Below are 25252 nucleotides of genomic sequence, written 5' to 3'. Positions count from 1 at the left end.
TGCAGCAAGCCAAGGACAGACATGTGGGCAAGAGAGCAGGGTGGAGTGTTAAAATGGCAAGCGACAGGGAGGTTTGGGTCATTCTTGCGGACAGACCGCAGGTGTTCTGCAAAGCGGTCGCCCAGTTTACGTTTGGTCTCTCCAATATAGAGGAGACCGCACTGGGAGCAATGAATACAGTAGACTAAGTTGGGGGAAATGCAAGTGAAATGCTGCTTCACTTGAAAGGAGTGTTTGGGCCCTTGGATGGTGAGGAGAGAGGAAGTGAAGGGGCAGGTGTTACATCTTTTGCGTGGGCATGGGGGGGTGCCATAGGTGGGGGTTGAGGAGTAGGGGGTGATGGAGGAGTGGACCAGGGTGTCCCGGAGGGAACGATCCCTACGGAATGCCGACAGGGGGTTGAAGGGAAGATGTGTTTGGTGGTGGCATCATGCTGGAGTTGGCGGAAATGGTGGAGGATGATCCTTTGAATGCGGAGGCTGGTGGGGTGATAAGTGAGGACAAGGGGGACCCTATCCTGTTTCTGGGAGGGAGGAGAAGGCGTGAGGGCAGATGCGCGGGAGATGGGCCGGACACGGTTGAGGGCCCTGTCAATGACCGTGGGTGGAAAACCTCAGTTAAAGGAAGAAGGAGGACATGTCAGAGGAACTGTTTTTGAAGGTAGCATCATCGGAACAGATGCGACGGAGGTGAAGGAACTGAGAGAATGGGATGGAGTCCTTACAGGAAGCAGGGTGTGAGGAGCTGTAGTCGAGGTAGCTGTGGGAGTCTGTAGGCTTGTAATGGATATTGGTGGACAGTCTATCACCAGAGATTGAGACAGAGAGGTCAAGGAAGGGAAGGGAAGTGTCAGAGATGGACCATGTGAAAATGATGGAGGGGTGGAGATTGGAAGCAAAATTAATAAATTTTTCCAAGTCCCGACGAGAGCATGAAACAGCACAGAAGTAATCATCGACGTACCGGAGAAAGAGTTGTGGAAGACAGCCGGAGTAGGACCGGAACAAGGAATGTTCCACGTACCCCATAAAGAGACAGGCATAGCTGGGGCCCATGCGGGTACCTATAGCCACACCTTTTATTTGGAGGAAGTGAGAGGAGTTGAAGGAGAAATTGTTCAGTGTGAGAACAAGTTCAGCCAGACAGAGGAGAGCAGGGTGGATGGGGATTGTTTGGGCCTCTGTTCGAGGAAGAAGCTAAGGGCCCTCAGACCATCCTGGTGGGGGATGGAGGTGTAGAGGGATTGGACGTCCATGGTGAAGAGGAAGCGGTTGGGGCCAGGGAACTGGAAATTGTTGATGTGACGTAAGGTGTCAGAGGAATCACGGATGTAGGTGGGAAGGGACTGGACAAGGGGAGAGAGAAGGGAGTCAAGATAATGAGAAATGAGTTCCGTGGGGCAGGAGCAAGCTGACACAATCGGTCTACCGGTCCAGTTCTGTTTGTGGATTTTGGGTAGGAGGTAGAAGCGGGCCGTCCGAGGTTGGGAGACTATCAGGTTGGAAGCTATGGGAGGAAGATCCCCAGAGGAGATGAGGTCAGTGACAGTCCTGGAAACAATGGCTTGATGTTCAGTGGTGGGGTCATGGTCCAGGGAGAGGTAGGAGGAAGTGTCTGCAAGTTGACGCTCAGCCTCCGCGAGGTAGAGGTCAGTGCACCAGACAACCACAGCACCACCCTTGTCAGCGGGTTTGATGACAATGTCAGGGTTGGACCTGAGAGAACGGAGTGCAGTAAGTTCAGAGAGAGAGATTAGAATGGGTGAGAGGAGCAGACAAATTGAGACGATTAATGTCGCGCTGACAGTTCTCAATGAAAAGATCAAGAGAAGGTAAGAATCCAGAGGGAGAGGTCCAGGTGGAGGGAGAATATTGGAGGTGGGTAAAAGGATCCGTTGAACGGGGAGAGGATCCTTCCCAAAGAAGTGAGCACGGAGATGCAGATGGCGGAAGAAGAGTTCAGCATCATGCTGAGCCCGAAATAGACAATAAAAAAAACTATTCCCATTTACTGATGGTATAAAGACTAGGGGGACACAGGTTTAAGGTTTTGGACAAGAGATGCGGGGGAATGTGAGGAAGAACTTTTTTACATAGCGAGTGATAATGACCTGGAACTCTCTGCGCACAAGGGTGGTGGAAGCAGAAACAATGAATGATTTCAAAATGAAACTGGATGGGCACTTGAAGGAGATAAACTTGCAGGGCCACAGGCCTAAAGCGAGGGAATAGGAATGACTGGGTTGCTCCACTGGAGAGCCAACTTAAAATCAATGGGCCAAATGGTTTCCTTTGGTGTTATAAGTGACTCCATAACTCTAATTTCCATTACTTTGTATTAAAAACTGGCAGCAGGGGGAGGGTTCTGCAATGAGCAGGCGATCTACTCCACCAGAATAGTGCCCGAGCAGTAAATTGTCTCTCTCCTACAGTACACTTAAAAAATTAGTTTTCAACCTATCAGATTTAAAATTAAAATTTGATATAACCCAAGTTATGAGACCAGCAGCTCAAAAAATGTTGATTCAGGAAAGTGAAGGTGTCAAAAGTAATTACCTTGTCAGTAACACTGGAATTGTTGAAAGGATCTAGTCATTATGCCAGTGCCCTTTCTGGATGAACAAGCAGCCCACTGAACCATCTTGTACATATGAAATATGAATAAAGAACGTAAAGCACAGGATTTGAAATGAAATATAGTTATGTTTTGAATTAAAGGAGCCTCACGCAAATTAAAAGTTTTCCCCTATATTCTTGCAGCTATTGTGTCAAAGGGGAGTTTGTGGGTAGGATTCTCCCAGCTGTGATCTGGACTGTAAGCCTTCCCTCTCACATGCAAATTGTACTGGGCTTGGGCCCTAGGAGTGGAACATGCTGTATGGAGACAAGTGGAATTTTATGGCACTTTTTGTAATGTTCAAATTGAAATGTTTTGTAATGAACTTTTACAAATTTTATGAATAAAGTATATTGTTGGGAAAGAGAATTGGGGCCTGTGTCCTGGGAGAATATTCCTAACATCTGCCCTGATTATCATTGTTTCCTGGGAAGGTAGACTCCTTGATATGGTGGTAACAGTCCTGAGGGACAAAAATAGATGGGGAGATCCTCACTGCTGCCTCCTCTCCTCTATTTTGGGTTCTCCATTACCTTTCTTTGTCAAGTTGTGCTCTCTACTGTGCAGATCTTTGGGATGCTTTTGCCCATTTAACTGCACAGCTGCCCCAGCATGCAACACACCAGTTTGAAAAGAGTTTCAGTATTTATTACAAAAACAGAATTACCTGGAAGAACTCAGCAGGTCTGGCAGCATCGGCGGAGAAGAAAAGAGTTGACGTTTCGAGTCCTCATGACCCTTCAACAGAACTGATTTTTCTTTACAATGAGAGGGGTGAAATATAAGCTGGTTTAAGGTGGGGGGGAATGGAGAGAAGTGGAGGGGGGTGGTGTTGTTGTAGGGAGAAGCAAGCAGTAATAGGAGCAGATCATCAAAAGATGTCACAGACAAAGGAACAAAAGGACACAGAGGTGTTGAAGTTGGTGATATTATCTAAACGAATGTGCTAATTAAGAATGGATGGTAGGACACTCAAGGTATAGCTCTAGTGGGGGTGGGGGGGGCATAAAAGATTTAAAAATAATGGAAATAGGTGGGAAAAGAAAAATCTATATAAATTATTGGAAAAAAAAGGAAGGGGGAAGAAACAGAAAGGGGGTGGGGATGGAGGAGGGAGCTCAAGACCTAAAGTTGTTGAATTCAATATTCAGTCCGGAAGGCTGTTAAGTGCCTAGTCGGAAAATGAGGTGTTGTTCCTCCAGTTTGCGTTGGGCTTCACTGGAACAATGCAGCAAGCCAAGGACAGACATGTGGGCAAGAGAGCAGGGTGGAGTGTTAAAATGGCAAGCGACAGGGAGGTTTGGGTCATTCTTGCGGACAGACCGCAGGTGTTCTGCAAAGCGGTCGCCCAGTTTACGTTTGGTCTCTCCAATATAGAGGAGACCGCACTGGGAGCAATGAATACAGTAGACTAAGTTGGGGGAAATGCAAGTGAAATGCTGCTTCACTTGAAAGGAGTGTTTGGGCCCTTGGATGGTGAGGAGAGAGGAAGTGAAGGGGCAGGTGTTACATCTTTTGCGTGGGCATGGGGGGGTGCCATAGGTGGGGGTTGAGGAGTAGGGGGTGATGGAGGAGTGGACCAGGGTGTCCCGGAGGGAACGATCCCTACGGAATGCCGACAGGGGGTTGAAGGGAAGATGTGTTTGGTGGTGGCATCATGCTGGAGTTGGCGGAAATGGTGGAGGATGATCCTTTGAATGCGGAGGCTGGTGGGGTGATAAGTGAGGACAAGGGGGACCCTATCCTGTTTCTGGGAGGGAGGAGAAGGCGTGAGGGCAGATGCGCGGGAGATGGGCCGGACACGGTTGAGGGCCCTGTCAATGACCGTGGGTGGAAAACCTCAGTTAAAGGAAGAAGGAGGACATGTCAGAGGAACTGTTTTTGAAGGTAGCATCATCGGAACAGATGCGACGGAGGTGAAGGAACTGAGAGAATGGGATGGAGTCCTTACAGGAAGCAGGGTGTGAGGAGCTGTAGTCGAGGTAGCTGTGGGAGTCTGTAGGCTTGTAATGGATATTGGTGGACAGTCTATCACCAGAGATTGAGACAGTGAGGTCAAGGAAGGGAAGGGAAGTGTCAGAGATGGACCATGTGAAAATGATGGAGGGGTGGAGATTGGAAGCAAAATTAATAAATTTTTCCAAGTCCCGACGAGAGCATGAAACAGCACAGAAGTAATCATCGACGTACCGGAGAAAGAGTTGTGGAAGACAGCCGGAGTAGGACCGGAACAAGGAATGTTCCACGTACCCCATAAAGAGACAGGCATAGCTGGGGCCCATGCGGGTACCTATAGCCACACCTTTTATTTGGAGGAAGTGAGAGGAGTTGAAGGAGAAATTGTTCAGTGTGAGAACAAGTTCAGCCAGACAGAGGAGAGCAGGGTGGATGGGGATTGTTTGGGCCTCTGTTCGAGGAAGAAGCTAAGGGCCCTCAGACCATCCTGGTGGGGGATGGAGGTGTAGAGGGATTGGACGTCCATGGTGAAGAGGAAGCGGTTGGGGCCAGGGAACTGGAAATTGTTGATGTGACGTAAGGTGTCAGAGGAATCACGGATGTAGGTGGGAAGGGACTGGACAAGGGGAGAGAGAAGGGAGTCAAGATAATGAGAAATGAGTTCCGTGGGGCAGGAGCAAGCTGACACAATCGGTCTACCGGTCCAGTTCTGTTTGTGGATTTTGGGTAGGAGGTAGAAGCGGGCCGTCCGAGGTTGGGAGACTATCAGGTTGGAAGCTATGGGAGGAAGATCCCCAGAGGAGATGAGGTCAGTGACAGTCCTGGAAACAATGGCTTGATGTTCAGTGGTGGGGTCATGGTCCAGGGAGAGGTAGGAGGAAGTGTCTGCAAGTTGACGCTCAGCCTCCGCGAGGTAGAGGTCAGTGCACCAGACAACCACAGCACCACCCTTGTCAGCGGGTTTGATGACAATGTCAGGGTTGGACCTGAGAGAACGGAGTGCAGTAAGTTCAGAGAGAGAGATTAGAATGGGTGAGAGGAGCAGACAAATTGAGACGATTAATGTCGCGCTGACAGTTCTCAATGAAAAGATCAAGAGAAGGTAAGAATCCAGAGGGAGAGGTCCAGGTGGAGGGAGAATATTGGAGGTGGGTAAAAGGATCCGTTGAACGGGGAGAGGATCCTTCCCAAAGAAGTGAGCACGGAGATGCAGATGGCGGAAGAAGAGTTCAGCATCATGCTGAGCCCGAAATTCATTGAGATGAGGGCGTAAGGGTATGAAACTAAGTCCTTTGCTAAGCACTGAATGTTCAGCATCAGAGAGGAGAAGGTCAGGGGGTATAGTGAATACACGGCTGGGGCTGGGATTGGAAGATAGGGTGGGGACTGTGGTCTGTCCGCAAGAATGACCTAAACCTCCCTGTCGCTTGCCATTTTAACACTCCACCCTGCTCTCTTGCCCACATGTCTGTCATTGGCCTACTGCATTGTTCCAGTGAAGCCCAGTGCAAACTGGAGGAACGGCACCTCATCTTCCGACTAGGCACTTTACAGCCTTCCGGACTGAATATTGAATTCAACAACTTTAGGTCTTGAACTCCCTCCTCCATCCCCACCCCCTTTCTGTTTTTTCCCCCTTCCTTTTGTTTTTTTTCCCAATAATTTATATAGATTTTTCTTTTCCCACCTATTTCCATTATTTTTAAATCTTTTATGCCCCCCACCCCCACTAGAGCTATACCTTGAGTGCCCTACCATCCATTCTTAATTAGCACATTCGTTTAGATAATATCACCAACTTCAACACCTCTGTGTCCTTTTGTTCCTTTGTCTGTGACATCTTTTGATGATCTGCTCCTATTACTGCTTGCTTCTCCCTACAACAACACCACCCCCCTCCACTTCTCTCCATTCCCCCCCACCTTAAACCAGCTTATATTTCACCCCTCTCATTGTAAAGAAAAATCAGTTCTGTTGAAGGGTCATGAGGACTCGAAACGTCAACTCTTTTCTTCTCCGCCGATGCTGCCAGTCCTGCTTAGTTTTTCCAGGTAACTCTGTTTTTGTTTTGGATTTTCAGCATCCACAGTTTTTTGTTTTTATTTCTGTATTTATTGCCTGGCTCCTCCTGTGGTGCAGTTGGTAGCATCCCTGGGTTTCAGGATTCTAGGTTCAAGTCCCACTTCAGGACTTGAGTGCAAAAATCTAGGCTGATGCTCCAGTGGAGGACTGAGGGGGTGCTGCACTAGTGGAGGTGCTGGCTTTCAGATAAGACATTAAGTAAGGGGCTCATCAGCATGAAGATGTTAAACAAGGGCCTTGTCAGCCTGCTTGGGTAGATGGAAAAGATACAGGAGTTGCCTGCAGTGTCCTGGCCAAAACTGTATCAATATCACAAAATCAGATTATCTGGTCATTATCACTTTACTGTTTGTGGGAGCTTGCTGTGTGCAAATTGGCTGCTATCTTTCCTACATTGCAACAGTGAATACATTTCAAAAGTATTTCATTGTCTGTAAAGCACTTTGAGATGTCCAGTGGTTGTGAAAAATGCTGTATAAGTGCAGGTCTTCCTTTGTGGCAGGAATCTTGCTGATATCCCTGCAAGCATCCAAAATGTGCCCTAATCCAGAGTAATGGGTTGTGTTTGGGGCAGTCTCCGAGAAGCACATGGAAGTACTGTCCTGCCAAACTACCAACCAAAAGAGGGGATTGAGGCTTATGAGTTAATGAGCAAGGCTTTGAGGATGTGATTCCACAACTACTAGTGATAATAATTCCTTTGTTATCTTATCTAGGATTGCTGTGAACAGGCATACCTGTTACCATTAGGATTCATTGGAATGAGCACAGAGACCTTGCCAATAAACCACTGGAGTAACATACTGGTGGATCACTGAATAGGGAAGAGTTTGAAGAAATAGTCCATCCATTTCTTTTGGTCAGAAATAACAGAAATGAGAGCACAATTCAGTGCAAGGTCAGTTAGTCCAGGTTGGTTTGTGAAAGGAGCCTGTCTGGCAAGGGAAACTCTCTCATCTTAAGCTTTGAGCCAGTCAGTGTCAGAAGATTGACCAGAGATAATTTAGTTAGTCCACTAACATGAGATAGCGTGGCCTACTTCTTTGTTTTTCCTATTCACTGGAAGTAGTTTGAAATCACGTAATGTTAAGTGGATTTTAGATGTTAACCATCAGTTTTTCTATCAAAAAAGCAGCTTAATAATGCATACTTTCCCTTATGTCACAACTCACTGGGAATAGTTCGCTGTAATATCAAGCTCCACTGTTCCCAGAGTCCAACAAACGTGAAAAGTTTAACCAAACTACCAGATTTCCCCAATTCTACCTAACTGTTTAATTTAGGTTAACAGAATACGAGCACCAGGTTTGTAAGCTTACTAAGTACATAACTGTTTATTGAATAAATTGTCATTAACCAGTGGCAAAAGAAAGAAATATGAACTGCTAATTTCTAACACTATAACTTAAACTCTACCCCCTTCTTAAATCCCTGTGCACACATACAATACACATAAGACACACAAAACCACGGATTTTAAGGGTGGGATAAAAGAGTTCAATAGCATTGGTTCCGGAGTACAGGATTCGATGGGTTGATTTTGATTGAGGTCTTTCAAATTCTTTTCAGTTCTTGTTGATGGCACAAGGTGGTCCTTCAGCACTTTCAGTATTTAGTTCACTGGTTAAGCACTTGCCTTTCAATGTCTCAAACAGTGATTTTCCCCTTTGCCACTTGACAGGGGTTTTCAGAGAGAGATCAGGTTATAGAGATACAAGGAGAAAAAGCCAGCTTGCTATTATTGTGGAATTATTGGAATCTTCCACACATAGGAGCTAGAGGTTTTAGGTCTTTTTCCTTTCAGGCTAGGAGCTATTCTGCTGCACTACTCTCACACAAAACCTGGTCACCTGGTTATGAGCCAATTAAAATGTTGTTACCAGGCAACTCCCTTGGTCCAGGACTCCTTTCCAGCACCATCCTGTCTTTCATGGCACACTCTGTTCCAGGACTGCAACATTGTATATATATCTCATCCTATTCCAGTGGACATGTCTTTCAAACTGCAGCTATTGTAATTTTAATCCACAGTACAATAAAACATAAAAAGGTACTTTCTTTAGGACAGTCCAACAGAAATAAAAAGATATGTTCCTTACACTTCTCAATGAAGTATATGGCAATTGTTGTAATATGGGTTCTTTAGATATCTCAATGATGAGATCTTGAGACTTATGTTTTTAACATGAGCCTTTTATTGTTAACCTTTAACTATTTACAGAACCCAGGTTGCTGTTATGAATGGTGCTGTTACCTTCATGCAGCCTGATTACAGAGTGTTCTTTCTAGGCTGTTCTCTCAGTCTATTACCATGTGACTCTATACATCATACAGTGGGCAGTGCTATTCGCCAGTCCCACATTAACCTTTGCTCTGCGTACCTTTTACATTACAATGGCACGCAAGCACATCATACAACACCCCACCTTTCTTCTTGAAAGAAAAAACTTTCCTTTCCAATGAAGTGTAACTATTTGTAATACAATCTTTACTTGCAATCCCTTCCACACACCCCCCACCCCCCACCTCAAGTCTCTGACTTTATGAATTCAGATGGTCTTGAGGCTTGACAGTTCTTCCAAATCACAGTCTGTCACTTTTGGACAAATGGTTGTAGTATGCTGTGTTTCTGGTACTTGGTTGCCTTCATTTAATTCGCTTTTTGCACTCGTTTGAGTTGCATTTCTCTTTATTAACAACTCGTCTGCTTTTTTCAAACACCATGGGTTTGTCTTGTTCCTTCAGAGGGGAATGTGCACTCCGTTCATTCCTAGAGTGGACTCAAATTTTCTTTTTCCGTGGTGTCCGCCATGTTCTTGCTGGACGTATGCATTTTGCAAATGGAACCTTCATTTCCACTAGTTTCACAATTTCAGCCAAACATTTGTTTGCTGATTTTATTTTCAAATTGTTTTGCAAGCTTATGAATCCTTTCATTCAGCTCAGTTTTCTCTTTTTCTAATGCCTAGCACTTCAGTGCTGGATTTACTTTTTCCGATCTCATTTCTGGCCTTTTTTTTCTGTCAGCAAGAGAATGTTATCCTTGTCCTTCATTTTGGATTCACTGTTGGCCATGTCTATCTCCGGTGAAGTCTGAATTTGTTTCCGTTCTGTAATTGCGCTACTTATGGCTTCATTCACAGCTTGGACATTTCTGTTGCTTTTCCTTTCAATGCTTCCTCCTTTCCATTCAACTGCTTCTTCAGTTCTTCAGTCTGTTTCTTGTAGCTTTCAGCTTCCTCCTGAAACATTGCTGTGCCTTCCCTGCCAACTGGTTGTTCAATATGTTCAGAGTGACATTAATACATTTTCCTGCTCTTCATAATTTTCTAGAAGAATAGACTTTGACTGAAGGGATTCTTGTAACATGTGATGGTCTTTCAACAGGTTTTCCTTTTCTTTGCAAAGCCCACTTGCTTCATCTTGAAATTTCCTGTAAGTCAGCATCACCTCCTCAAGTTTCTTCTGCTGTGTTTCCATCCCTGCTGTTCAAGATAGTCTTAATTTCTTAATGTTGCTGGATGGTTACACAATCCTTTTGAATTTGATCTTGAAGGACAACCAACTGTTCTTTCAACTGTTTATCTTCTTGTTGACCTCTTGCCAACTTACACTGGGCATCAGTACATCATTTTGTTGCTACTGACTATTCCAACGCAGTTTTTTCCGAAGTAATACTCAACGTCCTTTTAGTTCCTCATGTTTATCCAACTCTAAATATTGATTCTTCAAGGAGTCTTTCAGGGTCACAGCTTCTTTGCATGCCTTTTCCGTCTGATGTTTTGCCTGGCTGTACGTCTGGTTGAGTTTTTCCAACACCTGCTTTGATTTGCCTATGGTGAAACTGAGGGTCATTATTTCCTCTTGGTACCCTTGTGTTATCACTGAAATTTGTTCAGATCTTGAATAGCTTGGTTCATTGAAGACTTCAGTTTATCATTTGTTTTCATAAGTATATACTCAGCTTGAATCTTATGCTTCAAATATTCCAGTTCAGCTCTGATGTGAACATTTTTCTATAGAACAGCTTCATATACTTTTTGCATGTTTTGCTTCTTTTGAGTTACCTCAGATAGCATTCCTTTATCCATAGCTGTCTTCTGTCTCTGCGCTGCTATCTGTCTATCTCGCTCTGGGGTCTTTTGGCTTATTTTCTCTCGGGTTGTCTGTTGCCCTCTCTCTGGGCATTTGTTGCCCTCTCTCTGGGGTCTCTGCTGACCCTCCCTCTGGGATCTTATGTTGTCTTCTCTGAGGTCTTTTGTTGCCCTCGCCATGCGGCACTTTATTGGGAGTTTCCCCCTCTCTGGGGTCTCATGTTGCCCTCAGTGGAGTTGTCCTTTCTCTGGGATCTCATTGCCCTCAATAGAATTTCTCTCTCTCTGGGGTCTCTTCTTGCCCTTGTCAGTGTTGTCCTGAGCATCTTGTTGCCCTCAGCAGAGCTGCCGTCTCTCTGGGGTCAGTTTTCTGTCCATGGCATTTCTTTTTTCTTGTAGTTACAGCTTTAAGTTGTGTCACCCCTTTAGGACTGAGTGCAGTAACCTTTTTTTCACACTCAGGCTGTGGACAGCTGTCAGCTTTCTTTGTTGTGAGTTTCCCATACTTTTGGTGAGCTCTCTGGCAATGAGCCACCCCATTTTCTTTTCAAACTTTGAAAACATTTCTCCTTTTTTTAAAGCCACTGCAGTGATTTCCTTTCTCTCTATCAAACTCTGCAGGTCCCTTTTTTAATGCTTTGGGAGATTCATTGGGCTTGAGGTCCATTCAGGGCCCATTTTTTAAACTTGAAGGGACAGCACATTTCTCCTCTGCACAGAATGGCCTTTGTTTTTCTTTCAGGTGACTTTCTTTTTTTTCAGAAACTTCTTTCCTCTGCAGTTTTTCTTCTTAAGCTTTTGACTTTGCCATTCAATTTTTAGTTAACTGTTTATTACTGCAGCTGTCTTTCAGTTTCTCTACAGATATGCTGAGCCATGGGACTGCCACTTATTCTCCAATGTAAGTACAGCTTTTTAAAAATAATCTTTGCTCACCATCTCGTGAACTGTCCAATATTCTTCATATTGCATCACTCAGGGTCTTGCAAATTTTGTATTTTTGCTCACCCATCTCTGTGATATTACCAGGTTTTTTTTTACTCTGCATCACACGGGGACCTTGCAATAAACTTCCACTTATTTTGGCGGATTCCTCAACTTCTAAGTCTGTAGCGAAGCTTCTCTAAATGTTTCTTCAAGTTTTCTTCTTAGGTGCACATCTTTCCAATTCAGCTTCAACTGCCTTTGGTGTTTCATATCTTAGGATGCTGTTCTAGGTTCATGCATTTAGCTGCTACCTTTCATATCGCCATGGATTATCATGTTGTATTGTGGTACTATCACTGATTTGATATCTTGTAAAACAAACACTCTGCAAACCATATTTTACTTTGCTGATAGCACTGATATTCCACCACTGCCAATCCTGCTGTAATATGGGCTCTTTAGATATCTCTATGATGAGATCTTGAGACTTTTATGTTTAAAGATGAACCCTTTATTATTACCTTTTAACTATTTACAGATCCCAGTTATTGTCATGCATGGTGCTGTTACCTCCAAGCAGGCTGGTTCCAGAGTGTTCTTTCTAGACTGTTCTCTCAGTCTATTACTTTGTGACTCTATACATCATACTGTGGGCAGTGCTATTCTCCAGTCCCACATTAACCCTTGCTCTGCTGAGTGCCTTTACATTATAATGGCATGCAGGCATATCATAAAGCAGCAATCTATTTATTGAAAGACTGGAGAAGCAGTATGAACAGCAGGTGTGAAAGACTCAATGCCCAGGTCAGTTTACAGAGGCTATTGACCAGTGTGGGCATACCCCTGAACATGAAACTCTTAAAGGTCAGCAATGGTGGAAATAGGTAGTCTTGGTGATGGGTAAGAAGAAAGACTTACATTTATATAGAACCTTTCACAAGCTAAGGGCATCACTGTTGCATTATAGCAAATGTAGCATCCAATATGTGCAAGGGAAGATTCCACTAACAGCAATGTGATAATGACCAGATTTTCTGTTTTTGTGATGTTGGTTGAAGGATAAATTTTGGCAAGTACACCGGGGATAACTTTCTTTGAAATAGTGCCATGGGATCTTTTGAAAGGCAGACACTGCCTTGGTTTAGCATCTCAGAAAGATGGGACCTCTGAAAGCATAAAACCACTCCTTGGAACTGTTCTAGAATTTCATCCTGGATTACATGCTCAGGTCTCTAGAGTGGGCCTTGAATCCACACCTCCTGACTCAGAGGTGAGAGTGCTACTACTGAACTACCCCGACACATGGAGTTTGAAAATCAACTCTGATCAAACATGACACCAAAAACACACAGTGTCATATTTTGAGGTTGAGTATGAAAATTAGGCAGTCAGTGGTTTCCAAGATAATTGTTGGACAAATTGATTAATATCCACATTTCATGAACTGTGCAAATAATAACATGTAATTTTAACAAAGCTTTAAATTTGAACTGAAGTAACCTTGCAAAAGAAAAGCATGTTCATCAATGGATATACTGTAATGTTAAGCAGAAACGTATAATGGCATAATTAAAAATGCAGTACCTATAATTTTGTACATTATCATTCTAGAAGAAATGAAAGAGCCTTTTAGCACAAATAAATCCAGTTAAACATATTAAAGTCAATTTGCATTAAAAAATACTCACAATTAATTCTTAATTTTATTGTCAGTATATGAAATAAGTACCCTTGCTTTCTGAATAATGGTCACTGATGTACGTGAGGATACCATTTGGACATCAGTTGACTCATTCTGCTCACAAAGGCCATATTGATATGAAGAGCCCTGATGCCCATGAGTTCCATCTGTGCCTCCCCGCACTTGAGGGAACCCCATGAGTGAAAACTGGTCACTCCCTCCAGCTGGTGTAACCTTCCCGCAGGATGAAATAGAAAGATATGGGTTTCATATGGCACCTTTTACGATCTTGGGACATCCCGAAATATTTCACAGCCAAAGTTGATTTCAATGTAATGCTAATCGGACGAGTTCTACAGAGGGTAGTGACTACCTTGGCCAGGTTACCACCCAGGCTCTGACCAATTACCAAGATCACAATGGAAAACACAAAGGAATTTCTTTGCCGTGTTGTTGGACCTTTCATAATCCAGAAGAAAGTTGAAGGTTGCACAGCAATCTATAATTAGAGAGGGTGGAGACAACACATCCCAAGGACAGGAAGATAAGACTAATTCCATTAAAATAGGAAAGGATAGTTGACCTTTTAGATAGTCAGTCTGTAATTAGCCATAGTCTGCAAGGAGCCATAGGCATCTCTCTCTATTTTAGAGAGAGAGAGAGAGAGAGATTGAATTGCAGCATTTTAAGAAGAGCTGGGAGTTGTCTTGGTGACCAACCCTCCCTTAAGCAGAAACAGATCAACTGATCTCTCATTTCATTTTCAATTTATGTGTCCATACCAGATGAAAATCCTTTTGTGACTACATTCCCAAAATGATTGGAATGAATTGTGAGAAAGCACTTTGAGATGTCCTGAGCTTTCAAGTTCTGTCTTTAAATATCCAGGAAATCAAAGATCCTGAGCTGACTGAGTTGGGAATCTAACCATTCATCGACATGTTTGACTATTGATGCTAACATATTCTCGGCACAACGAGCTCTGTTCTGGGTGAGATTAAGGGATTTAATTCCAATTTCATTTCCAACAGCTGCATATTCTGCCCCAGGCCATAAGCCCCAGGAGTAATTTTGAAGATGAAATACTCTATTATAGCCACCATTGCTTCAAGCTGGTACTTTGGGGCAAACATCATTTGCACGATCAGAAACCTTAATTAAAACTCGAAACAGACTAAAGAATGACTTTCAATAGAACCTGCAGGTGGTTGTTTGTTTTAATCTTGATTCATTTGGAATTTTATTTATTATTTTTTGTTGAACGCATGTGCAGAGCCCATCATTTAACCTGCCCTTGTTTAGGTGCTCTCTGCTTGCTGTAACAATAATTGAATAAGAATAGCAGAGGCCAGAACAGGAGCTGCAGAAGAATTTGAATTTTAGCAGAATTGATGGATGGCAAAGATGTATCAAAGATAAAAACTGTCGACTGCAAAATGATGGTTGGATTAGTTGTGCTTGAGCTGCATGGTCAGTTTATTGTTATGTAATTTACTCAGACTGCTCGAGCTGGCACAATTAACAAATTGTAAGTGGCACTTTCCAATTGACAATAATGGTAATAGCAAATGTTTAGTGCTATTTTCTGACTTAAACAAGGGCAGGTTAAATTATGGGATCTGCACATGCTTTCAACAAAAATTAATAAATAAAATTCCAAATGAATCAAAACAGGAAAAAAAGACCTGAATTTAAGTAGCATCTTTCACAACCTCAGGATATCTCAAAGTGCTTTACAGCCAATGAAGCGCTTTTGTTGTGTAGTCACTGTTGTAAGATAGCAAACGTAGTAGCCAACTTACACACAGCAAGCTCCCACGAGCAGCAATATGGAAATGATCAGGTAATCTGTTTACCTGATTTTGGTTGATGGATAAATATTGTCCAGGACACCAGGGAGGACTCCCCTGCCCTATATCGAAACAGTGCCATGGGACCTTATGCATCCATCCAAGAGGGCAGATGAGGCTGCTGTTTAACATTTCATCCAAAAGATGGCATCTCCGACAGTTCAGCACTCTGTTGGTTCTGCACTGAGCCATTCTAGATTACATGGTTATGTCTCTGCAGTGGGGCTTGAACCTGCAGTCTTCTGACACAGAGGCAAGTGTGCTATTCACCAAACTACATTTTGCAGACAAGTGTGATGGAATACACTCCACTTGCCTGGACAAATTCAGCTCCAAAAATCCTCAAGAACCTTAACATAATCCAGCCTGGGTATCTGGCGCCCCATTCACCCAGCCACCACCTTAAACATTCACTCCTTCCACCACCAACACACAGTCGCAGTAGCATTTACTTACAAGATGCACTGGAGCAACTCGCTAAACCTCCGTCAATAACATCTTCCAATGGCCTCTACCAACTAGAAGGACGGGGCAATAGTTGAATGGGATGCCACCACCTGTAAGTTCCCCTTTGAGTCACACACGAACCTGACTTGGAAATGTATAAGACCATAAGGCGTAGGAGCAGAAGTAGGCCATTCGGCCCATCACGTGTGCTCTGCTATTTAATGAGATCATAGCTGATCTGATAATCCTCAACTCCACTTTCTTGCCTTTTCCCCATATCCTTTGATACTCTTACTGATTAAAAATCTATATCAGCCTTGAATATACTTAATGACCCAGCCTCTACAGCCCTCTGTGGTAAAGAATTCCACAGATTCACTATCATCAGAGAAGAAATTCCTCCTTATCTCCATCTTAAATGGGTAGCCCCTTAACCTGAGATTACACCCTCTGGTCCTAGACTCTCCCACAAGGGGAAACAACCTCTCAGCATCTACCCTGCAAAGCCCCCTAATAGTCTTATATGTTTCAGTAAGATCACCTCTCATTCTTCTAAACTCCAATGAGTACAGGCCCAGCCTACTTGACCTCTCCTTATAAGAAAATCCTTACATATCTGGGATCAACCTAGTGAACCTTCTCTGGACTGCCTCCAATGCCAGTATATCCAGGCTTGGGCTGACAAGTGGCAAGTAACATTTGCGCATACAAGGCAATGAACATCTCCAACAAGACAGAATCCAAACATCGCCCTTGATGTTCAATGGCATTACCATCACTGAATCCAACACTACCAACACCCTGGGAGTTACCACTGATCAGGACTAGCCATATAAATACTATGGCTACAAGAGCAGGTCAGAGGCAAGGAATCGTGCAACGAATAACTCATCTCCTGACTCCCCAAAGCCTGTCCATCATCTACAAGGCACAAGTCAGGAGTGTGATGGAATACTCTCCACTTGCCTGGATGAATACAGTTCCCACAGCACTTAAGGTGCTGGACACCGTCCAGGACACAGCACTCCACTTGATTGGCACCACATCCAGAAAGATTCACTCCCTCCACCACCAATGCAGAGTAACAGCAGTGTGTGCTATCTACAAGGTGCACTGCAGGGATTTACCAAGGCTCCTTCAACAGCACCTTCCAAACCCATGACCACTCCGTTGCATCAGTTCCTATGATGCCACTTCCAAAACAGTTCCTCTGACATGTCTTCTTTCTTCCTTAACCACGGTTTTCCACCCACGGTGGTTGACAGGGCCCTCAACTGTGCCTGGCCCATCTCCTGCACATCCACCCTCACACCTTCCTCTCCCTCCCAGAACCAAGATAGGGTCCCCCTTGTCCTCACTTTTCACTCCACCAGCCTCCGCATTCAAAGGACCATCCTCTGCCATTTCCACCACCAGCATGATGCCACCACCAAACACATCTTCCCTTCACCCCCTCGTATCAGCATTCCATAAGGACTGTTCCCTCCGGGACACCCTGGTCCACTCCTCAATCACCACATCTCAACCCCCTCCCACGACACCTTCCCATGCAACCACAGAAGGTGCAACACCTGCCCCTTTACTTCCCCCCCTCCTCACCGTCCAAGGGCCCAAACATTCCTTTCAAGTGAAGCAGCATTTCACTTGCACTTCTCTCAATTTAGTCTATTGCATTCACTGCTCCCAATGCGGTTTCCTTTACATTGGAGAGACCAAACGCAGGCTGGGTGACCGCTTTGTGGAACGCCTTCGGTCTGTCCGCAAGCATGATCCAGACCTTCCTGTTGCCTGCCATTTCAACACACCTCTCATGCCCACATGTCCCATCCTTTACTTGCTGCAATATTCCAGTGAAGCTCAACGCAAACTGGAGGAACAGCATCTCATCTTCCGATAAGGCACTTTACAGCCTTCCGGGCTTAACATTGAGTTCAACAACTTCAGACCATGAACTCTTTCCTCCATCCCCACCCCCTTTTCGATCTGCCTTTTTTCAATAGTTTATCATTTTTTATATATATTTTTTTTAACATATTTTTCTTTTCCCACCTATTTCTATTATTTTTAAATTTATTTCTATCCATTGTTTTATCTCCACCTTTTAGCCTATTTCGATCCCTTCCCCCCACCCCACTCGGGCTATCTGTCACTTGCTTGTCCTGCTTTCTACCCTTAATGTCACCATTAGCACATTCCATAGCTAATATCACCACTGTCCACACCCCTCTGTCCTTTTGTCTATGACATCTTTGGCAATCTCTTCTTTGCCTCCACTTATCACTGGCCCTCTATCCAGCCCTACCTGTCCTACCCCCCTTCAACCAGCATATATTTCACCTCATTTCTATTTTTTCTTAGCTCTGATGAAGAGTCATACAGACTCGAAACGTTGACTGTATTCCTCTCTGCAGATGCTGTCAGACCTGCTGAGTTTTTACAGCTATTTTTGTTTTAGTTTCAGATTTCCAGCATCTGCAGTATTTTGATTTTATGCAAATGTTACACCCTTGTTCAAAAAGGGGAATAAGGATAAACCTCACAACTACAGGCCAGCAATTTAATTTTGGCAGTGGGAAAGCATTTAAAAATTATAATCCAATTAAGATTCATTTAGATAAAGGTGGAATAATTAAGGAAAGCCAGCGTAAATTTGTTAAAGGCAAATTTTGTTTAACTAACTTGCTTGAGTTTTTTTTGAAGAAACAGAAAAGGTTGATGTGAGTAATGCAGTTGATGTGGTGTACATAGACTTCCAAAAGCTATTTGACAAAGTGCCACACAATAGGTTTGTCAATAAAGTTGAGGCCCATGGAATAAAATGGGGCAGTGGCAGCTTGGATGCAAAGATGGCTTAGTGATGGGAAACAGAAAGTAGCGTTAAAAGATTGGTTTTTGGACTGGAGGAAGGTATGCAGCAGGGTTCCCCAGGGGTTAGTACTAGGACTATTGTAGGGTGTTGGATATAATTTGGTAGGTCTTAAATGAAGTGTACATAGTCTTAAGTAGGTTGTATTTATTGACTGCAAAAACTATGTACATATATATAGTAAATGGTTCAAGCTGGGAGCTATCTCCATACTTGCTTGTGCACGCAGCTCTGTCCAACACAAGACTGACCCCTAGGTGCAGGTCTTGTGTTCTCTTACATCACTATGTGAGCAGTACTACTCAGTCCCAAGTCAACCCTTTATGTGCCAGACTCTTATACAACACCTTCCCCAAGCCTTTATTCACTGTATTTCAACTTATTCTAGTTTATTCCTTGTTGTTAATTCATTATTACTACCCCATCTCCCCCCTTCAAGTCTCTGAGTTCATAGATTCAGGAGGTCTGGAGGCCATTTCTCATTCGCACTACTGTCAGAGGAGTGGCAGACTCTGCCATTGCAGGTAAACTCTATTGATTTGGAGGCTGTTCTGACATCTAGGTGTCTTTTTATACTCTTGTCAGTTCCTTGGTATTGAACTGCTCTTTGTCGATTTGGCTGATATGGTGGGCGAACTTTATGGTCCTCTTCATGTCATTTTTTCCTCTTCTCTTGTCATTGTGTGGATTGTCGTGATGTCCTCTGTGACAGAAGATGGCCATTCCTGTCATGAGGATGTAGTTTTTTTAGTAAGCTCACCTTTGCATTTGGCTCTCTGGTGTGCTATCGGTGATGGATGGCTGCTACTTCGTTCCAGCATCATCTGTGGCACTATCATGCTGGCCAGGAGTTACAGCGTTTGCTCTGTGGTTTGCAGTGTTGACCTCATCAACAGTCGTCGGCGCTGGAGGTTGAGGCTCTTCTGGCTGTTGGTTGCTCTTTTGTCTATCTCCCACTGGTGGCATCGTGGTAACATTCTGAGTGGTTGGCTAGTCTGACTAATGAGACCTTTCTGGCACCTGTAACAAAAATGGACAAACCTGCTCTGGAACGAGAGAAGACTGTTCAGAGCTGAAGTCCCAGTCAGGATATTCTTCATTGTTTGAACTCTTGAGAACTTGCAGTTCTGTATAATTTCCAACACTAGCTGTCTTGACATCTTCTGTCATTTGAGAAGATTCAGGGCTACACAGACACCTCTGCTCAAGAGAGACAAAAAGGCTGGTTATGGATGACGTATATCAACTCAAAGGTTTGTTTGCCGCCATACCTTTGTGGTTCCAGAGTCATGCCTGTGACTGGAAGTCAATTCCTTTGGACCCTTAAAGTGGTATATCTGTTGTTCAAAGCCAGATGTGTTTCAGCCACAGTTCTTTGTCTGATAGGACCATAACACTGACTCGCATGTTCAATTTAAAGTTTGTGAGATGGCCGTTCACCAAAATATCAACTTTCCAAAATGAAAATCCAGGATCTTGGACCTCACCCTGGCTGTGTGTCCACTTGCTGTGCAGTCTTGACCTCATGAATCATCTTTGGGTCTTCTGAACGTTTAGATGTTTTGGCCTTGCAGAGTTTGCCAAAGTGTCCAATTTTGTTACATTGAAAGCTTTGTGCAGAAATTGCAGGACATTGATCTCACCTGTGGGGGCACTTTGCTCCACAATGCTGGCATGGCCACTCTACTGTTTGGTTAGGATATTGCTTCCCTTAACCTGGAGTACTTAGTGGTTCCAGAGTCATACCAAAATATCAACTTTCCAAATGAAAATCCAGGATCTTGGACCTCATCCTGGCTGTGTGTCAACTTGCTGTGCAGTCTTGACCTCATGAATCATCTTTGGGTCTTCTGCTACAGTGAGGAATTTTAAATTTCTGCCTTCAGCTTCCAAGCCTTTCTGTGAAGATTTTGCCTGGTTATTTTCCTCGGCACATCTGCTTCTCAAGCTTTTCTTCAGGTCAGAGCATTTCTTCAAATTTTTCTTTAGTGTTGCAGGGTTTTAGTTTCTCCCTGCAGTTTTTGCAAGGTTTTGGGTTTTCCCATTCACTGCCATCATGTTGTAGGGTGCTGGATGCCATTTGCTGGTTCTTAATGAAGTATTTGTAGTCTTAAGTAGGTTAACTGTATGTATTGTTGAACTACAAGAACGATGAACATATATACAGTAAAAGGGTAAAGCTAAGACCTGTCTCCATGCTTGCTTGTGCACATGGCTCTGTCCAACACTAGACTGACCCCTAGGTGCAAGTCATGTGCTAGTTTTCATTAGGGAAGACTGCAATGACCTTGCAGGATGCCCTCAAGCAGCTTCCAGCTTAGAAGGCCTGACTTCAGACTGTGGCACCTCAGCTCAGGCAGCAGCGACCTGGGCTGGTTGGCTGAGCAAGGAGCAACAAGGACATTGGTGGAGTGACAGTGGTGGGAGCATGAATACTGTATCCTGAGAGAGGGCAGCTGTTTCCTGCTCCATGGAGCCACTAGCAATCCCACTCCCCTGGGCTGGCATCTCAGGAATCCTGGTAATCTGGGCCGCTGGACACTGAGACCCACGATGACAGCAGACAGAGACTGCATGGCAGCAAGCACGGATCTCATAACCTCCATCTGAACTTCCACTACCGCAGTGAAACATTGGGAGGATTCCACCAGTGCCGCAATGGAAGTTGAGACAGCGGCCACCAGATGCTCCATCATGGGTCAGTGGGAAGTGAGGGGAGGTTTTGGGGAGAACAGGAGCTCCATGGTTACACCATCTTCCACTTGCACTTGATGCCACACATCAAGATGTGGGTGAGTTTAAAAGGGACATAAGGCTGTCACCGTCATCCTATACAACCTCTGCTGTGCCAGATGCCACAGGCTGCATTGCCTCTGGGACCATGATGTGGAGCACCATTTACTCCCGGCGCTCAGTGTATGGAGTTATGGAGTCTCACTGCTCTCCTTCCATTCTAGTCATCTGCCTCTCCGTGGGCAACCTTCTCCTGCAAAAGGGAGGGCAGAATGTCATTGGAGGTGTGGCACTGTGTTTGGGTGATGTGCCTGCCATAGATGAACAGCTGGAGATGTGTGCAGAGATGGGTGCAATGCTCATAGTATTGACAGATGAGTGGGGGTGGGGGGGGTGTGGGAGGGAGATGAGAGGACCGGGGGCGGGGCCGGGAGAGGGGGTGCGCACGTGTGTGGTGGAGTATGTGACTGTTAGGCCTAACACCTGAATGCCAGATATGACTGCTGTGTAAACGGTGTGGCTGCATTGAGCAGAGTGAGAGTTTGTTGGGTGTGGTGGGTTCTGAGGCTGCATTGAGCAGAGTGAGAGTTTGTTGGGTGTGGTGGGTTCTGAGGCTGCATTGAGCAGAGTGAGAGTTTGTTGGGTGTGGTGGGTTCTGAGGCTGCATTGAGCAGAGTGAGAGTTTGTTGGGTGTGGTGGGTTCTGAGGCTGCACTGAGCAGAGTGAGAGTTTGTTGGGTGTGGTGGGTTCTGAGGCTGCATTGAGCAGAGTGAGAGTTTGTTGGGTGTGGTGGGTTCTGAGGCTGCATTGAGCAGAGTGAGAGTTTGTTGGGTGTGGTGGGTTCTGAGGCTGCATTGAGCAGAGTGAGAGTTTGTTGGGTGTGGTGGGTTCTGAGGCTGCATTGAGCAGAGTGAGAGTTTGTTGGGTGTGGTGGGTTCTGAGGCTGCATTGAGCAGAGTGAGAGTTTGTTGGGTGTGGTGGGTTCTGAGGCTGCACTGAGCAGAGTGAGAGTTTGTTGGGTGTGGTGGGTTCTGAGGACGTATTCACCTACATTGACCACCCATGTGAGATCATTTTAATTTTTCCATCTTGCTGCCATGTCTGTGGCACCAGGCTCTGGCCATTCAGTTCCTGAGTATTGTAGTTCCATTCCCCCTTCAGGGTGTCCCATGCAAGGAAACATTGCCTAGATCCTGGAGTCCACCTTAGTGACCAGAGCATCCAGTGTAGCATTACTAAACTAGGGAGCCCTGTTATGACCGATGAAGTTGGTAAAGCTGAGTTATTTAAAAATCCCAGGGGGAAGCTAATTATAGGTTATGACAGTTGTTTAAAGTATTATATTTGAGATGCAACTCTAAATCCAGGAATCAGACCACCAGTTCGAAGTTTTACATTAAACTAATGAAACATTTTATTAATTTACACAGGTTAAAATATATTTACACATGGCTTCAAATTACTACTATCATAACTTAACAAATTCCAAAAATAAGCTCCATTAAGGCAACAGCAACCCATAGACTTAACCAAAACACCAGGCAAAGCATTTTCATCTTACAAATTCAAAATGAGGTTCTTTTCACTTTGGTTCCTGTGGAGACAGTTGGAGGCTTACAGTGCCTTTTGATATCACATTTGTCTCTCCTCCGCACACCTGAAAACTATTGAAGTCATACCTAGCACTGCTCGTTGAATGTAAATTCTCATTGTATCGCAGCTTCTTCTAACAATAAACCCCTTTCATAGTACCAATTTTATTAGTAGTACACATTGCTTGGTCTCTGCTAGATAGGTGTTAGTTTTCACCCCAATTCTTGAATACTCTATTAAAAAAAATGCAAATACACTCTTTCATCTCAAAACTAGGACACATTAAAGCTCCCAGACTAGCTGGCTTTAATCCAATTAAGACACACCCACAGACTAAACCTCTATTTTAAAAGAAAAAATATTTTCCAATAATATTATATACATTAATAGCTTCATGACAGCCCCCTCGCTTGTCCACTGAGATATCATTCCAATTTGCAAAATGATTTTCCATCAGTAATGATTTCAGGTGCGCAGCCTCCCTTTAAGAAAAGCAGCTGCCTGGAGTAGGTGATCACCAAACAACACTGTTGCGCGCAGTATGGGGAGCGACAGAACAGTGCTGGAGCCACTCAGCCCAATGCTATTATCGGTCAAACAAAGTGTTTGACAAATCCACAATTTTATCAGGCACAGGTGAATCATGACCACGTACCCAAAAACCCAACTTCTAGTCTGATATGTGTTTTATACATTCTGCAAATTTCACCATAAAATACTCATCTTTTGAAATTCAAAGACAACTGATTGTGTTAAGATTTTTGTAAGCAGAGCTGTAATGGGAATTCAACTCTCAGAATCAATTGATATAAACCTGGCAAAGAAAATTCATTGTAATTCCACTGGAGTAGCCTTTGAATCTGTCCTGAAACCTGTTTGGGTTGAGTATGGTACTCTCGCTGTCTCATGGCTTTGTTGTGTTATTTATATAATATAGCTGAACTGAGTAAGGACCCAATTCTCCTTGTCTTCACCCTCATGTGTCATCATTTTACAACCTTTTAAGTCCCATACTGGCAGCTGGTGCAATGCTCTTGTTCTGTGCCTTGTATATAATGACCTTTTATCTTTCTTTTAAAGTCGGTACATAATGATGTGCATTGTCTGTAAATAAAGTAGAGTATTCATACACACTGAGGCACTGTCCCCAAAGAAGGAAAGAAATTGTATTTACATGGTACTATTGATGATATCCCAAAACACATTATATATAAACAATTAGGTACCTTTGAAGTATACTCCCACAGCTACCTGGGTGATACTTTCTCACAACTCGCTTCCTCTATTGGAATTTATTCCATTCTCCCACTTTTTCCATATGCATCACAGGTGCAATCTTCCATAACATTGCTTCCAATATGTCTTCCACTTTCCTCAATAAAGAAATGACCCCCCCACCCCCATCATTGCTGAGTTCATCCCATTTCTCGCACTTGTGCTTTCATCCTTCCTCTCCCTTCCAGGGAGATGATGATTCCTCCTAGTGTTCTCTCACCTTCTACCCCATTAGCCTCTGTATTCAATGGACCATCCTCTGCTATTTACGCCATCTCTAAACATATCTGCCTTTCCCCTCTCCTTTCAACATTCAAAAGGGACTGTTCCCCCTGCAATATCCTATACCCCTTCCTTTCCTCCAGCAAATTTCCACACCTGCCCTTTTACCTCCTCCCCAAAGACCCCAACCAATCCTTGCAGGTGAAACAGCAATTTACTGATACAGCTTTCAATTTAATTTATTGTATTCACTGTTCACAATGTTATCTCTACTACACTGGTGTGACTAAATGCAGACTAGGTGATCACTTTGCAGCACACCTCTGTTCAGTTTGTAAACACAACCCTGAGCTTCCTGTCGCTTGTCATTTGAATTCTCTACCTTTGTCCTTGGCTTGATGGAGTGTTCCAAAGAATCTGTTGTTGTTGTTTTCACCCTAATTTGGTATCCTTGCGAAATATCCTGATGAGTGCAAGTCAAACAGCTTTGACACGTCTCTTTTCTCTGCAATATTTGTACTTTGTTCCATTTTTTGTTGCAGCACTTCATCACACTCACCCGCCCTCAAATTACTTCCCCATTACTCACCAGTCTTTCTTATTCTATTGTGCCCTGGCCACAATCCCATCACATCCAAGCCCCTTCAAGTGCACATATGTCTGTCTGAGCCTAAACAAAGAACGGCCCCTTGGTTTAACGATGCCAACCTGTGGATTCTCCTCCAAGCCATCAGGGAATGATGGAAGGTGCTCTTTCGTACAGATGGTAACAGAAGATCCTCTCACTTGACCAAGGCGACCTGGACAGAGGTTGCACTGGAGGTGATTGAGAATGAGGTCCACCAAAGATCCTGGATCCAGAACAGGAAAAGAGTCAACAACCTGCTCCTATCTACTAAGGTAGATGGCA

The sequence above is a fragment of the Carcharodon carcharias genome, chromosome 22, assembly GCF_017639515.1.
Source record: "Carcharodon carcharias isolate sCarCar2 chromosome 22, sCarCar2.pri, whole genome shotgun sequence".
Classification (NCBI taxonomy): Eukaryota; Metazoa; Chordata; class Chondrichthyes; order Lamniformes; family Lamnidae; genus Carcharodon; species Carcharodon carcharias.
The sequence above is the reverse complement of the archived record's forward strand: the minus strand, read 5'-3'. Positions refer to the sequence as shown.